The sequence below is a fragment of the Heterodontus francisci genome, chromosome 9, assembly GCF_036365525.1.
Source record: "Heterodontus francisci isolate sHetFra1 chromosome 9, sHetFra1.hap1, whole genome shotgun sequence".
Taxonomy (NCBI): Eukaryota; Metazoa; Chordata; class Chondrichthyes; order Heterodontiformes; family Heterodontidae; genus Heterodontus; species Heterodontus francisci.
The window spans coordinates 89,788,773-89,805,735 of NC_090379.1; the positions used below are offsets into that span (position 1 = coordinate 89,788,773).

At 44.8% G+C, this 16,963-nt stretch overlaps 1 protein-coding gene across 14 annotated transcripts in view; it reads right to left on the bottom strand.

Annotated features, from left to right (window-relative positions):
- The window catches only part of LOC137373900 (alpha-(1,6)-fucosyltransferase), a 904,043-nt gene that overhangs the window by 234,685 nt on the left and 652,395 nt on the right, over positions 1-16,963 (bottom strand). The window contains exon 1 of one of the 14 annotated variants that reach the window (XM_068039468.1): positions 13,252-13,272. The exons of the other annotated variants lie outside the window; for them this stretch is intronic. The gene's annotated coding sequence lies outside the window, so the exon portion shown is untranslated. Of the gene's footprint in view, positions 1-13,251; positions 13,273-16,963 lie in introns of those variants that run through there. 14 annotated transcript variants of the gene reach the window in all.

The following is a 16,963-nucleotide window of genomic DNA, read 5'->3' on the forward strand; positions in this document are numbered from 1 at the left end:
TTTTCCTGTGTGGCCCCTTTCATCCTTGCCAACACTGCTAGCCCTGTACTGAGCTGTCTGCCCCCTGTAGTGTTTGATCGATCAAAGATTGATGGTTTTGGTCTGTGTTCACTGCTTTGTTTGCTTAATCCTCCGGGTGGAGCTAGACAGAGCAGAAGCTTCTGGAAGACAGACATTTTGAATCTGTCTCAGAGACACAGGCTGCTGTCAAGACATGTGCTCCAATCTGTACGACCTTTTATAGTTATTGTTAGTGTGCTTTAAATAAACCAGTTGGTTATTTAACACAGTGTGATATCTTTATTGCTCAGAGTTATATCGGATATCAAAATTAAACCCAGTAACCCTGCGTAAACACAACACCGCCTGCCTTTGCCGCTGGTGCCAGACAGGATGTTCCCGCATCCTGGAGACACTCGACACCAATAATTGGGTGTCGAGCTTGCCTCCTGCCCAATTAGGGCATTTACATTTAAAAATAGTGTTGCGAGAGAGTGACACAATTAAGGTTGTGGGGTCAGGACTCGGAATACATCCTGGCGTCAGGTTCCTGACCCCTGGATTCACCTTATAGTAACCACTATACCAACAGCCTGGTCAAGGGGTAGAGATAGAAAATGGAACTTCTGTTGATATTCTTTCCCTAGGGACACTGATACCACTGCCCTGGCTGACAACAGGTAACCCCAGTGCAAACCTGCAACTTTCCTGCTCTCGATAGCTCAAATACTCATGGCCTTAGCCAATTGAGCATGTTAAAAGAGGGATTACATGTTAAAAGAGTTGAGACATCTTCACACTTTCATCCACTGAAGTTTGATTCATAATGTTGATCACAGGAATCACAAGGTATCTGGCAGCTCTGATAGAATTGAAAAATACTGCCAGTCACTAAATTCTCCAGGCACATTTACTAGAGTAAAGCTGTTCAAATTTATTTTCCTTAACAAATTCAGGCAACTATATGTTGCAAGAACAGCACAATGTAGAGCTTGTCAGCAGTTATGGGGGTTTTGGGAGGGAGGGCGGTTACATCAAAGAAATGTCCTGGCAAATGTTGGGTCCAAGTTACATGAATATTAAAAGCTACTCCTTCTGAGCAAGATTTCACTTTTGTGATCGTTATACCTTGCTGGTTTGAATGAATTGAGGGAGGACTTCATTTCCAGCCATCAGGATAAGTTAATGGTCTGTCATGCACTGATTTTGACACTAGGCAAAGCTGTCAACTAAAAGCATTATTACGAGTAACAATTTGTGGGATCATTGGTTCTATAACAGCAAATTTAATAGACAGGTTCAAGAACTCATGTGAATCATTTTGTTGCTATCTGAATGAACTTCTATTTCTTTTATTTCTTCAATAAATATCTATTCTGCAAACAGAGCTTCAGGGTGGAATGAAAGGCAAAAATTCATTCTTTCACATGCGACCTTGATTGTTCTAGCTAATCGTTGTCATACACAAAACAGCCAAAAGAAAGCTGGAGAATCCATATTATTCTAAAGTTACTGAAGATGCTTCACTACTAAGAGAGATCCAGTGCTATGCCTCTTAGAAATAACAAAATTCCACATTAAGTATTTAAGCCAATGTTTTGAACTTTTAAACAATTAGGTATTTCATTGCATGACTATCCAAACTGTCCAATCTCTAAACACCTGAGATACACAACAACATCGGCATGGATTCTGCAGTCAGTGGCAAAAAATGCCCCTCACTCTTCATTACATTTACAGCTGCCAACAGACAATTGTGAGATGTTGCACAACAACTTATGCTCATTGGGTGCTGGATTTCCAATCAGTGGTCGGGAACCGGAAATGGGGGCTGATTTCGGGTCCTGACCCCGCACGGCATGCTTTAAGCATGATAATGGGGATTTTCATATCCTCAGCCAATTAAAGGACAGGGAGCGGCTTGCTGTCCAATCAGGGAGGGCGGAAGGGCTGCCACGCTGCGGGGCCAATGGGAGGCCCACCAGTACTCAGTGATTGGCAGCCGAGGTGGGAGCTGCCGATCTGAAGATGGAGAGACGAGTGGAAGGGCAGCTAAGTTTTGTTTTGATGTTATAAAAGGCCACAGCTGTTGGGCCACGGTCCTGAAGGGATAAAACCTCAAGGGGATGACCAGTGACCACGGCTGTGGCCCGGAGGCTGTTGTGGGTCTGGGGGGTGGGGGGCATCCCTCAAGTGATCCATCAGCACCATACCACCCCACCCCCACAACTCACCTCCTGCCCTGAGCCCGCCCCCTTGACCTAGACATGGTTCAGGTCGACATGGGCTGCTCGAATTGCCGATTGGACGTTCCAAGTGGCCCACGAACGGGACATTAATAGGCTCTGTAATTACCAATAATTGGCCTCAATTGGCAGCTGTCTGACCCACCCTCATTCAAAATGGCTCAGGGTCAGGATCATGGTGGAAAAGTGGCAGCCAAATTACGTGCATGTCCGGCTCCGATCCAGACCCTGAATGGATTTAAATATCTAGTCGTGGGAGTCTGAGACAGCGTTGTGCCCTGTATGGGGGATCTGGGACCTGCGTGAGCAGAGTAGGCAACACTGTGTCTCTTCAACCAACAGACTTAAGAATCCTTGCTGTGTCCTGTGGAGCCTAAACTAGGAAATGCAAGTTAATTCAATGACAAATCATGTACAGAAATCAAAATAACAAGAGGGAAAGTAAAATGGGATTAAGAGATAGAAATAAAAGAGACAGAAAGAAAATGTTAAAAAAACATTTTTTTAAATTATTTTAAATCCTACAACAATAACCAAAATCTGAAGGAATGAAGCTCCACAATTGCAAAGGTAAATTTTCAGTGCCAGAGAGATTGTTGGATAGTAATTAAGACTTATCACATTGTGAAAAATTCAATTACACTTGAATGGACAAGCTCTAACTTGTTTAACATGCGCATTCAGTATTTAGTGGTTAAGCCCTCCAACTTTATGGCCTTAATGTGCTTGAATGCTGAATCTCTCGGCAAGGTACTGATGTAACGACGTCTGTGAAGGAGTAGGACAAATCAGAAAGCAACTTCCTGATTTCTACATTTAACTGCGCACATGCAGACACTGGAAGTTGCTGTCTGATTTATTCCTTAATAATGGTGAGCACTGATAGCCTCACCCTTATTCCTACTGCAAAATAATCTTAAGGCATACCAGCATCAGAATTCTCATTTGAGCTTGCTTTTCAAGTACTACTATTCATTTCTTGGGAGATGTTCCATATCTGCTTTAACTTTGCCAGAAACCATGAGCTACACTATTTTTTGTGCGAATGCCTGACTCTCAATTGCTGATTTTGGAACTGTGCTGTTGGCTGTTGCATTTGCCTGCAGATAAGAACAGTTACTACACTTCAAAAGCAATTTATTGGCTATGAAGCACTTAGGGACATGCTGAGGACACAAACTCTGGTATATAAATACAACTTCTTTCTTTAACCCTTTTGTTGTTAATTTGCTTTACAGGCCAACATGAACACTGCACTTCCTTCAAGGATGGTTACAAAAAAGCACTGTGTTTAACTGCTGCTGAAAGCAAGAGACATTAGTCTGGGCATGGAATACATCCTATATTCCATGACACTTTCTTAAGTTACAGACACAAAGGACTATTACACCACTAACATTGATGAAGTGGTGTTGATATTTATCAGAAAAATCATTTCATGACTTGGTGAGAAGTGATTTGTGTTCTAACCAAAGAAAAGACCTCCCTTCCACCACCCCTATTTGATTGTGCATTGTACATTCTATTCACTGTACACTATTCACTGTACATTGGTCTCTAATCTTGGTCAGTCCTGTCATTCCATTTTTCCTGAATCACTATCATTTTTTTTGTTCTTTTTAACATTTTGATGCCTGTTGCAAGGTTACAAAAACAGACGAAGGAGCGCTCTGCTGTCTTTTAATGATTGATACAGATTTAAAAAAAATTTTTTTTAATTTCTCTTCTTTTAACAAGCTGTAAGAGCCAAAAGTAGAACTTCAGCAGCCTAGCAACAATCTGGAAAGTGTTGACCATACAACGTTTCTGCTGGTGAAAAAGGTTAAACATTAGTCCCTTAGCCACTGGTGCAATGTGGCTGCAGCATCTACTATCTACAGAGTGCACTACTGCAACACACCAAGGCTTCTTTGGAGCACTTCCCAAACCTGTGACCTCTATCACCTAGAAGGACAAGGGCAACAGGTGAATGGGAACACCAGCACGTCCAAGTTCGCATTCAAGTTGCACACATCCTGACCTGGACATATATCGTCGTGGCTTCATCATTGCTGGGTGAACATCATAAAACCCCCTACCTAACAGTGTTGTGTAAGCACCTTCACCACACAGACTGCAACAGTTTAAGAAGGTAACTTTTCACCCCCTTCTCAAAGACGATTAGAGATGGGCAATAAAATGCTGGCCTTGCCAGTGACACCCACATCTCGAGAATATCAAAAAAAAGTTTTATTATGAAAAGTACCATCTGAATAAAAAGCACAAGATCCAGTTATGAACAGAAACTGCATTCCCCCACAGTTTGAACAATATATCTACCATGAATAACGAATATCCCTTGATCCTGTAGCATCTTTTCCTATCCAACTTTCAAACTGAAGAGCTCATTATGTAGTTGGTAGGCCAACTGGATCAAATTGTAATCACCCAATTGTTTCTGACTCTTTCTTCAAGCAAATTTTTTGTTTTACATCCTTTGATGAGTCTACAGGACATCCAGATTTCAGATACAGAGTTTTTCTTCTGAAATAAGACTTTAGGGAGTTATTTAGCAAAGTTTCCAAACTGATGTGTTTCAGCAATTTTGCTCAGTGTTGGAGACCCAATGCTGTCAATTTGTCTGAGTGCCAGGCGGGAAACAGAAGGAAAAAGTTATAAATGTGGCAGGACATCTGACATACCCAGCTTTGCCAGGTTTTCTTTGCGTTAACCTGCTCCCTGCTTGTCTCCCAGTAAATATCATGGCCTAAGTGTTTAAAAAAAAGCATTGGAAATGCAAAAGTGCAACTCAATGGTTTCCCTTCCTGATTCCTGCGTAATACATCATTGCATAAATTCCCCCCAAGATTATTGTTGGCTCACAATAAAGATTTTATTTGTAAATCAGAACTCGTAAAATTTATGCAGAACTACAAGACACAAGCAACTCTCACTTATGTCATCGTACCCAGGGCACACTTCAGCAAGAAATAAGGGTTTAAAGAAAAACCTGAAGAGATAAATATTACCATTCATGATTTAAAATACTGAGTGGATTTTACATTTCGTGAGCTAACATTTCTTAATTACAAGTACCTTCACTGCTCTGAACAGTGATACAGTAGGTCAGCTGGTGATCGGTAGCCAAATGCATACAAGTGTTAACTCCACGTCCAGCTTTGTAGATCCCCACTGTTCAGTTAGCTGATAAAAATGGAAGTACAGACTCCCATTATTGACACCAGATGTCTCTAATGTACTTAGTAACCATAGACCACCGATGCTTAGAAATAGGTAGCACTAACTTATTTAGAACCAATGCTTTAAAGATTTAAACTCTTCTACTGCAATGCTTCATCTTGACTGCTGACATATTTGTGGCTATTTGAAATCTAAAAACCAACTGATGATCAAGGTAGCGATTTCAGAACTTACAAAAAACTACTTATGTACCATTGAATCAGATCAAATCATCGAGCAGAGGGAGAGCTTAGGGCAAGAGACATTCAATCCATACATGGTACATAGAGCCTAACCTTAAGATTCATCACTGGGGACCCCTCGGTGATCTGACACAGTCATTGCTATTGCCCTTCAACCCCTTCCCACCATCCCCTCAGCCAATAGAAACAGTTCTCTCCGCTCCCCCCCCCCCCCCCACCCCCCTCCCGCCCTGAAAATTTCACTCCTCATCCCTCCCCACCAGTGTTACCCCTTGGATCTTCTGGCAAGTGGACGGAATATCGATGTGGGACGGCCGTCGCTACCAGCTAAGTCATTATTCATCAATTTTAATGTAATTCACATATTTAAATAAGGTCTCCGTTGCCATGCAGCGGGGAGGCCACTGGTCAAATGTGGTGGGGCTGTCCCTGCATCGAGGCCCTTCTGGCGGGCCTCTCCTGGAAGTATTTTCTGGGCTCCCCCCCGCCACGACCCCTGACGTCGAGGGCTTATAAAATTCAGTCCTATATCTCCACTCGAGAACAATGAATGAAAAGAAAATTATACTTTGCAATCTTAAAAATCTGAAAAAGGAATGGTTCATGAACTGGAGATGAAAACATTGACAACCACTAATATTGAAATCCACTTTAAATTGTAATTTATTTCCTGGCATATTGTTACTCCAATATATAATGCTTTTATTTTTGCTCTGGCCAGTGAAGTAAAAATGTCAACTCAAAAATCTGAGGGATTGTGGAGAGCGATGGGAAAGAGGCTGCATTGGGATGAATCCATTACCAGCAAGGTCCCTGCACATAGTCTACACAAGGTCAGCCTAAGATGGAATTAATGATGGATTCAAAATATCCACTTTTGAATTATGACAAAAAATGTGGAACATTATGCAAGTACTTTTGAAAACGTGCTTCACTGATAACAGAAAACAAATTGGTGATAATGTATAAGAACATTAAAGAATCACACAAAAAGTGGAGCTATTGTTATCAGACTGCTCCGTAGACAAGCTCACCTACAGTACTTTTATTTTTAGAGTGTGCTGGTCCATGAGATTTTAAACTCTGTGCATACATGCAGCATCCCAGCACAGTATTCTGGATCGACACAACATATCTTCAATACTGATACAGCACCAACTTGACACAGGGAACGAGACAGAGCTCGAGGCCTATCCTTTTCCAGCATGGAAGTGGGAGCCAATTCCATCAACATACTTGTGCACCCAACCATGATGTAGCAGATGATGGCTGATGTCTCAGCTTCCATTGCAGCGCAAGCAGTTTCTACCAAATACCTGATTGCTGCAGTGGAAGTTCAGACTGATGTCACGCAAGCTCAGCCTGCAGCCATGAAAGCTCAAACTGCTGCCATCATAGCTGTGGATACAAGTGTTCAGAAGGGCTTGTGGGTCTTACAGCAATCTGTCCTCCAACAGAATACTAGCTGAATTGCCACTGCAGGAGAGTGACAATGATCTCACAGAGCATGAACCAGCTGTCTTCTCTCGGGAAGACAGCATTCATCCTCCCACCTCTGACACTCCACCAGTGCTCTTGCTGTTGCCTGTCAGCCAGCCAGCCAGCCCAGATTGCTGCTGCCCATGCCGAGATGGTGCAGTCTGAAGCTGGGCATTCTAGGGTCAGAGCTGTTGCGCATTGTCTTAACCTGTGTGTCAGCTGCGACTATACACAAAGCACTGACCACTCAAGATGGGATCAGTAACGTGGAGTCTCTATTGAAGGATGGTTCTGCATGTACAGACAGGTCTTCACTCTACAGTACTTACTTAAGACTGTCCCAACCCAGAGATCACATGGCTTGTTACATCACAGCTCTTACACTGCTGGCCTGATAACATGGCCACACATCTTAAAAGGTGTACACTCACAATATCCCCCTTTTCCAAAACAGAAACATATCCCCCCTCAATTAGGTAAAGGTTAACCATATATAAGTCAACAGTAAGATTAATTATAGACATGACACAAAACTGTATCAGAAACATACAAGTTAGGGAGGCGGTGGTGTCGTGGTATTGTCACTCGGCTAGTAACCCAGAGACCCAGGGTATTGCTCTGGGGACATGGGTTGAAATCCCACCATGGCAGAAGGTGGAATTTGAATACAATTAATAAATCTGGAATTAAAAGCCAGTCTAATGATGGCCATGAAACCATTACCAATTGTTGTAAAAACACATCTGATTCATTAAAGGCCTTTATTGAAGGAAATCTGCTGTCCTTACCTGGTCTGGCCTACATGTGACTCCAGATCCACAGCAATGTGTTTGATTCTTAAATGCCACTCAGTTGTCCTGTCCCATCGGCAGGACAGACCCAGCAGAGGTGGTGGCACAGTGATATATAGTTGGGAGGGAGTTGCCCTGGGAGCCCTCAACATCAATTCCAGACCCCATGAATCTCATGGCATCAGGGCAAACATGGGAAAGGAAACCTCCTGCTGAATACTACCTACCAGCCTCCCTCAACTGATGAATCAGTACTCCTCCATGTGAACAGCACTTGGAGGAGGCACTGAAGGTGGCAAGGGTGCTCTGGGTGGGGGACTTCAATGTCCATCACCAAAGGTGACTCAGTAGCGCCACTACTGACAGAGCTGGCCAAGTCCTAAAGGACAGAGCTGCTGGACTGGGTAAGCGGCAAGTGGTGAGGGAACCAACAAGAGGGAAAAATATACTTGACATCATCCTCACCAATCTGCCTGCCGCAGATGCATCTGTCCATGACAGTATTGGTAGGAATGACCACCGCACAGTCCTTGTGGATATTGAGGATACCCTCCATCGTGTTGTGTGGCACTACCAGCGTGTTAAATGGGATAGATTTCGAACAGATCTAACAATGCAAAACTGGGCATCCATGAGGCACTGTGGGCCATCAGCAGCAGCAGAATTGTACTCAACCACAATCTCTAACCTCATGGCCCGGCATATCCCCCACTCTACCAATACCATCAAGCCAGGAGACCAACCCTGGTTCCATGAAGAGTGCAGGAGGGCATGCCAGGAGCAGTATCATGCATACCTCAAAATGGGGAGTCAACCTAATGAAGCTACAACCCAGGACTACTTGTGTGCCAAGCAAGTAAGCAGCATGCGACAGACAGAGCAGAACGATCCCATAATCAACGGATCAGATCTAAGCTCTGCAGTCCTGCCAGTTGTGAATGGTAGTGGACAATTAAACAACTAAATGGAGGAGGTGACTCCACAAATATCCCCATCCTCAATGATGGGGGAGCCCAGCACATCAGTGCAAAAGACAAGGCTGAAGCATTTGCAACCATCTTCAGCCAGAAGTGCCCAGTGGATGATCCATCTCGGCCTCCTCCTTAAGTCCCCAGCATCACAGATACCAGTCTTCAGCCAATTCAATTCACTCCGCATGATATCAAGAAATGGCTGAAGGCACTGGATACTGCAAAGGCTGTGGGCCCTGACAATATTCCGGAAATAGTACTGAAGACATGTGCTCCAGAACTTTCCTTGCCCCTAGCCAAGCTGTTCCAGTACAGTGACAACACTGGCATCTACCCGGCAATGTGGAAAAAGCAGGACAAATCCAACCTGGCCAATTACCGCCCCATCAGTCTACTCTCAATCAGGAAATGCTGGAACCACTCAGCAGGTCTGGCAGCATCTGTGAAAAGAGAAGCAGAGTTAATGTTTCGGGTCAGTGACTCTTCTTCGGAACTGACAAATATTAGAAAAGTCACAGGTTATAAGCAAGTGAGGTGGGGGTGGGGCAAGAGATAACAAAGGAGAAGGTGTAGATTGGACAAGGCCACATAGCTGACCAAAGCTCATGGAGCAAAGGCAAACAATATGTTAATGGTGTGTTGAAAGACAAAGCCTCACTTGCTTATAACCTGTGACTTTTCTAATATTTGTCAGTTCCGAAGAAGGGTCACTGACCTGAAACGTTAACTCTGCTTCTCTTCAACGCAAGCTCGAGGAACAGCATCTCATCTACCGATTAGGCACACTACAGCCTGCCGGACTGAACACTGAGTTCAATAATTTCAGAGTATGACAGCCCCCCATTTTACTTTCATTTTTGGTTATTTTTTCTTTTTTACACATTTTTTACAATCTGTTTTTTGCATTTATTTCATTTCATCTTAGTTTGTTCAGTTTGCTTACCCACTGTTTTTTTTCAGGTTTGTACTTCCTGCTGCTTTCACATGCGTTCAAATCCTCTGAAGAAGGAATTTTCCTCCACACAAGATCAGGGGGCAGGTTGTTCAACCTTGCCCGTCTAAGAGCGAAGTCCAAAGTACGGAAAGTCCTCATCAGAGAACTCCTCTTTGCTGACGATGCTGCTTTAACATCTCACACTGAAGAGTGCCTGCAGAGTCTCATCGACAGGTTTGCGGCTGCCTGCAATGAATTTGGCCTAACCATTAGCCTCAAGAAAACGAACATCATGGGGCAGGATGTCAGAAATGCTCCATCCATCAATATTGGCGACCACGCTCTGGAAGTGGTTCAAGAGTTCACCTACCTAGGCTCAACTATCACCAGTAACCTGTCTCTAGATGCAGAAATCAACAAGCGCATGGGTAAGGCTTCCACTGCTATGTCCAGACTGGCCAAGAGAGTGTGGGAAAATGGCGCACTGACACGGAACACAAAAGTCCGAGTGTATCAGGCCTGTGTCCTCAGTACCTTGCTCTACGGCAGCGAGGCCTGGACAACGTATGCCAGCCAAGAGCGACGTCTCAATTCATTCCATCTTCGCTGCCTTCGGAGAATACTTGGCATCAGGTGGCAGGACTATATCTCCAACACAGAAGTCCTTGAAGCGGCCAACATCCCCAGCTTATACACACTACTGAGTCAGCGGCGCTTGAGATGGCTTGGCCATGTGAGCCGCATGGAAGATGGCAGGATCCCCAAAGACACATTGTACAGCGAGCTCGCCACTGGTACCAGACCCACCGGCCGTCCATGGCTCCGCTATAAAGACGTCTGCAAACGCGACATGAAATCGTGTGACATTGATCACAAGTCGTGGGAGTCAGTTGCCAGCATTCGCCAGAGCTGGCGGGCAGCCATAAAGACAGGGCTAAATTGTGGCGAGTCGAAGAGACTAAGTAGTTGGCAGGAAAAAAGACAGAGGCGCAAGGGGAGAGCCAACTGTGCAACAGCCCCGACAAACAAATTTCTCTGCAGCACCTGTGGAAGAGCCTGTCACTCCAGAATTGGCCTTTATAGCCACTCCAGGCGCTGCTTCACAAACCACTGACCACCTCCAGGCGCGTATCCATTGTCTCTCGAGATAAAGGAGGCCCAAAAGAACTTACTGCTGTTCAATATTCAGTCCGTTAACACCGAATCTGCACTAATGCTTTGTCTTTCAACACACCATTAACATATTGTTTGCCTTTGCTCCATGACCTTTTAGTTAGCTATGTGGCCTTGTCTAATCTACACCTTCTCCTTTGTTATCTCTTGCCCCACCCCCGGCTCACTTGCTTATAACCTGTGACTTTTCTAATATTTCTCAGTTCCGACGAAGGGTCACTGACCCGAAACGTTAACTCTGCTTCTCTTTCCACAGATGCTGCCAGACCTGCTGAGTGGTTCCAGCATTTCTTGTTTTTATTTCAGATTTCCAGCATCCGCAGTATTTTGCTTTTAGTCTACTCTCAATCATTTGTAAAGTGATGGAAGGTGTCGTCAACAGGGGTATCAAGCAGCACTTGCTTAGCAATAAGCTGCTCAGTGACCCTCAGTTTTGGTTCCGCCAGGGCCACTCAGCTCCTGACCTCATTACAGCCTTGGTTCAAGCATGGACAAAAGAGCTGAACTCAAGAGGTGAGGTGAGAGTGACTGCCCTTTACAACAAAGCAGCATTTGACTGAGTTTGGCATCAAGGAGCCCTAGCAAAACTGGAGTCAATGGAAATCAGGGGGAAAACTCTCCACTGGTTGGAGTTGTCCCTCGTGCAAAGGAAGTTTGTTGTGGTTGTTGGAGGTCAATCACCTCAGCTCCAGGCCATCACTGCAGGAGTTCCTCAGGGTAGTGCCCTGGGCCCAACCATCTTCAGCTGTTTCAGCAATGACGTTCCTTCAATCATAAAGTCAGAAGAGGGGATGTTCACTAATGATTGCACAATGTTCAGCACCATTCGCGACTCCCCAATACTGCAGCAGTCAGTGTAGAAATACCCGGACAATATCCAGGCTTGGGCTGATAAGTGGCGAGAAACATTTGCGCCACACAAGTGCCGGGCAATGACCATCTCCAACAAGAGAGAATCTATCCAACTCCCCTTGATGTTCAATGGCATTATGATCACTGAATCCCTCACTATCAACATCCATTGACCAGAAACTGAACTGGAGTAGCCATACAAAATACCGTGGCTACAAGAGCAGGTCAGAGGCTAGGAATCCTGTGGCCAATAACTCACCTCCTGACTCCCCAAAGCCTCTCCACCAACTAGAAGGCACAAGTCAGGAGTGTGATGGAATACTCTCCACTTGTCTGGATGGGTCCAGCTCCAACAACACTCAAGAAGCTCGACACCATCCAAGACAAAGCAGCCCACTTGATTGGCACCCCATCCACAAACATTCACTCCCTCCACCACTGACGCACAGTGGCAGCAGTGTGTACCATCTACAAGATGCACGGCAGCAACGCACCAAAGCTCCTTAGACAGCAACTTCCAAACTCGCGACCTAGAAGGACAAGGGCAGCAGATGCATGGGAATACCACCAACTGCAAGTTCCCCTCCAAACTACACACCATCCTGACTTGGAACTAGATCACTGTTCCTTCACTGTCAGTTAGGAACTCCTTTCCTGACAGTACTGTTGGTGTACCTACCCCACATGGACTGAAGCGGTTCAAGAAGGCAGCTCACCACCACCTTCTTAAGGGCAATTAGGGATGGGCAATAAATGCTGGCCTAGCCAGCGATGCCTGCCTGATTAGGAAACAGGATGACTGTTCTTGAAATCCAGCGCAGGTGTGTATGGACCTGGCTCTATGGAAGTGGAATAGACTCTGTCCGGGGTGACGTCTTCACTATCGTCCAATTTGAGATAGAGTCTTCCATGGATCTGGGACCATGGACTGTTCTGATCTGATCTCTATTCCTACACAATGCTGCACCAGTACGTGTAGTAACCTCATACGAACGTGGTTCTGGTCAAACCCTGTAGACCTGTGCAGTACTCCATGTACCAGTTACAGCATTCTGCATCGTGACCTGTTGTCCTACTGCTAATTTGGGAAGTTCATTCCCAGCATGCCTATTGTGCACCTCTTTCATCTTTCCCCATTGCTCCAAAAGAGCACCCCTAACTTCAGGGTAGATTATTTTCACAGGGCTATGCTTTGTTTTGGGTGCCTCTGCACTGGGCACTGTCTGAGCTGGAGATTCTATAGAGTTGACAGTAACAGGCCGTACATTTTCCTCAGTCTCTCCTTTAGGTATCCTAAAGCCACAAGATGGGCAAAGGTTAAAGCCAGCTTCTCTATTCTGCCCACAGTTTGGGCAAAATTTAAAGATCATTTGTTGCACTCACTTGCTTCAGGGCCTTTCAAAGTCGGTGTCTGAGGCCTGGAGGGAGGCGCTGCGCAATGCATCGTTATCAGGCTCAAATCCTTGCACGGCTGTAGTCCAGTGATAGCAGGTCCAGTGTTCAGGCAATGTAAAAAAAAGTTGGGACTTCCAATCCAAATCATTGTATTTGCATTCAATTTTGATAGATGTTAAACACAGGATCGAGGACCCATTGTATGCAGTTAGGTGGGCATTTATTGGCGTCACCATGGCTCACCATTTACTCAGATACATGCCTTTTAAGATGCGTAGAGGTAAAATATTTGCTCTGGCACCTATGTCCACCTTCGCCCAGAGCACGTGTGCTCTCCTTTTTCAGACATAGATGAATAAATGCAAATGCCTCCAATGGAGTGATCGAATCAATGTGTTTGGTGACATTGACAACGTGAAATGACTGTTCCTCTCGCCCACTTGAACTTGGACTCTCACCATCGTCATCAGTAGTGTTGATGTCATCCGCAACTTCGTGGATGTATCAGTTGTAATGTGAAGTATGACTGTGAAGCTTGCCAGGGCGTGAAGCCTTCTTAAGGTCGATGCAACTGTGGTCAGGACTCTTACCAGCAGCATCTGTCTTGGCTTTCCGCTTCTGACGTTTCCAGTGAACCCTGACACCACATGCTTTGAAGATGTTATTGAATGCTCGGCAACCCTTCGGTGTCTGTAAGAGCTCGCACCTTTTACATGGTTTCCTGTACTTGGAATCCTTACTCACTGTATCAATAGTATCCGCAGCACAGAGGGCTTGTAAACTCTGTTAGCCCGCAATGATGGACTCGAATTTTCGACCATCTTTGAGCAAGACGTCCACTGTATAGCCCTTGGGCTTCTCTAAAAGTTCCCTCTGGTGTGCCTCTATTGTTGTGGATGCAACCACAAGCTCAATGATGTGGTCTGCCAGCTCAGTCTCAGTGAAGTCACGTTCGCAGCCCTTAGCTCGACATTGGCTGACAAACTGGTCAATGGACTCAGTTGGCTGCTGTCGAAAGGACATGAATTTGAGTTGATAGACCTGAAAGTTGAGTCTGACATGAAACTGATCCTCAGTTGTGGAACAGATTTACTCAGGATCCTTGTGCTCTTCTTTGGTAAGCCCAGCAGTGTTATGGTGATGTAAACCTTTATTGCCAAGGGCAATGTGTATTTTCACTTCCTGTTTCTGTGGATCCAAACTGCTAAGTCGTCAAAACATTGCTCGATTCTTTGCTTAGAGAGCTAAAATTCTGATTAGCAGGTCAGATGCTTTGCAGTTGATAGTAGGGAACTGCGCTGCCATTCTTGTAATGACTTACTGCCATTGCTCTCAAAGAAATCTCCTGCTGTCCAGAAAAACAGAAATAACTGCCTGCAGTTCCACTTGTGTACAGGCCTGGAGGGTGTGGTGCTGTTTCCTGCTACACAGGCAGACAGAGAACTGGGTGCTGTTCCACTTGGAGGATGTGATGCTGTTGCCCAATTCATGTGCTTTTGTTAGATCCTGCCCACAAAGCTGCTACGGCAGCCACAGCATTTCTTTTTTTACTTTTGGCTGGGGCAGAATGGGCTTTGGATGGTGCGATCCTGGAGCAACCTGCTGTGAACTTGGACAGCCTGATCCTGGACCAACCTGCTTCTTCTTTTGACCACTGGTTTGGCAATTTTAAAATCAGGTACTCACTGCAGTAAAGAGACTTTGCTTTTTTCTGTGTGTGGCTCTTCCTGACTTCGGGCTGGTTCCTCTCCATGACCTTATGCTGAAATAGAGTATCATGATCTTGGCCCTATGTTCCACATCTTAACTTATTAATTCTGCAGTATGGTCCATTCTTCAAATGCACACCGCTGCCACCATATTGTGTGCTGTTTAAACCTCAGTGTTAGCTGCTACTATACACAAAACACTGAGCACCTCAAGATTGGATCAGTAATGCAGTAATGTGGACTCTATATTGAAGGATGGTTCTGCATGTACAGACAGGTCTTCACTGTACAGTACTTACTTAAGACTGCCCCCAACCCAGAGGTCAAATGGCGTGTTTCATCACAACTCTCACACTGCCGGCCTGATAACATAGCCAAACCTCTTAAAGGTGTACACACACAACAAGAGCTGCTCGAGGTTGTCCTCCAAGACCATCTGCAGTCTCCTCTACTGAAAGTCAGCAGCATTCCACTATACCTGCATAACATTGTGTAGGGATACTACGACAGGCAAAGGCACACAGAAGACAAGCACTAAGGGAATTCACAAGAGGACTTAGTTTACATTTTTATGGACTATGGCATGATCTAATTTATCAACTTGGTTCAGAATATGTATTTTGTGTTGGATATTATTTTTTTCATTGTGGCCAAGAGGATAATGTGATGGTCAGAAATATAGAGAAAGTAAGGAGTGTGGGATTATTGGGGAGTGGGGAATTGAGTTGAGGTTACTGGTATCGCAATTGAATTAGTTCTTTATGTGCAGCCCGGGCAGAAAAGAGCTGTCTAGCGTGTAGCCTCTCTTCCTCTGCCTCCTCAGTTTCTCGCCTGATATGTGGTGGCAAGCACTATTCTCTCAAGATGGCAAGGTTATGCAGCATGCAGCAGACCATCATAAATCTTAAGACCTGGTCAGGCGAGTACTGCAGGGCCCCGCCAGAGCAGTCCAGGCAGCAGAATCGTTGCTTCAACATGCCAATGGTTTGCTCTATCAGATTTCTTGAGGGCTTTCACTATAATTATCAAGAATACATGCTATGTCAAATGAAGATTTTTTAATTCATCAGTTGTAAACCTACACTAAACTTTTAAAAAGGAGCTAAGATCCTACAGTTAACTTTTAAAAGGTTGGTAGCCAAAATGGCCACCACAATTTGCATTGAAATACCTCACATTCCAGGATATCGACTGGAGATGAATGTCTAAAGAGGTTCCATCCAGGACAATGCCTCATGAATTTGGAATCAGCTAACAGCTTCACTTCTATTGGAAAAAAACATTCAAAGCCATCTTGGAACATTGACAGTGGAGTCATACCTCCAGGGGGTGAACACTGAAACAATGAGAACTGAAAGAGATTGAAAATACCTGGACTCGAATCTAATTACATTGCAAATGAGGACACACTTCCCCATCTGTGGAAAAACTAGCAGTTTTTGGCAAAAGGACAAGCTCCTGAGACTTTGAATCAGACAAGCTTTGAGTGCTAACCAGACAAGACCCCAGTGGGACTATGTATGTGTGTGCGTCTCTCTCTCTCTTTTTCTCCAGATATACCACAAGTTTTGAAAGCTGTTTGTGACTGTAGAACATCCAAATCTACCACTGTTACAGAGACTCCGGGGAAGCAAGCCACCAACAACCCTGTCTCCAAGAAAAACCTGAACTAGGTGGGCCAACCACAAAGTGCACTTCTACCAGCCAGATACTTCAAGATCTCAACTTCAGCCAAAAGACAACGGAATTACCCGACCCCACAGACTGTGTATTATTTTCACTTGTTCGGGACTCTAATCTAAACCAGACTATTTCTTATCACTCTGTACTCTAATTGTATGCGTGATTCGTGTGTGTGTGTGTGTGTGTGTGTGTGTGTGTGTGTGTGTGTGTGTGTGTGTGTGTGTGTGTGTGTGTGTGTGTGTGAAGGAGAAGCATAGTTGTATTATTTTGTCTAGCTCGGGTTGAGTTTTTTTTTTTTAAGTACAATA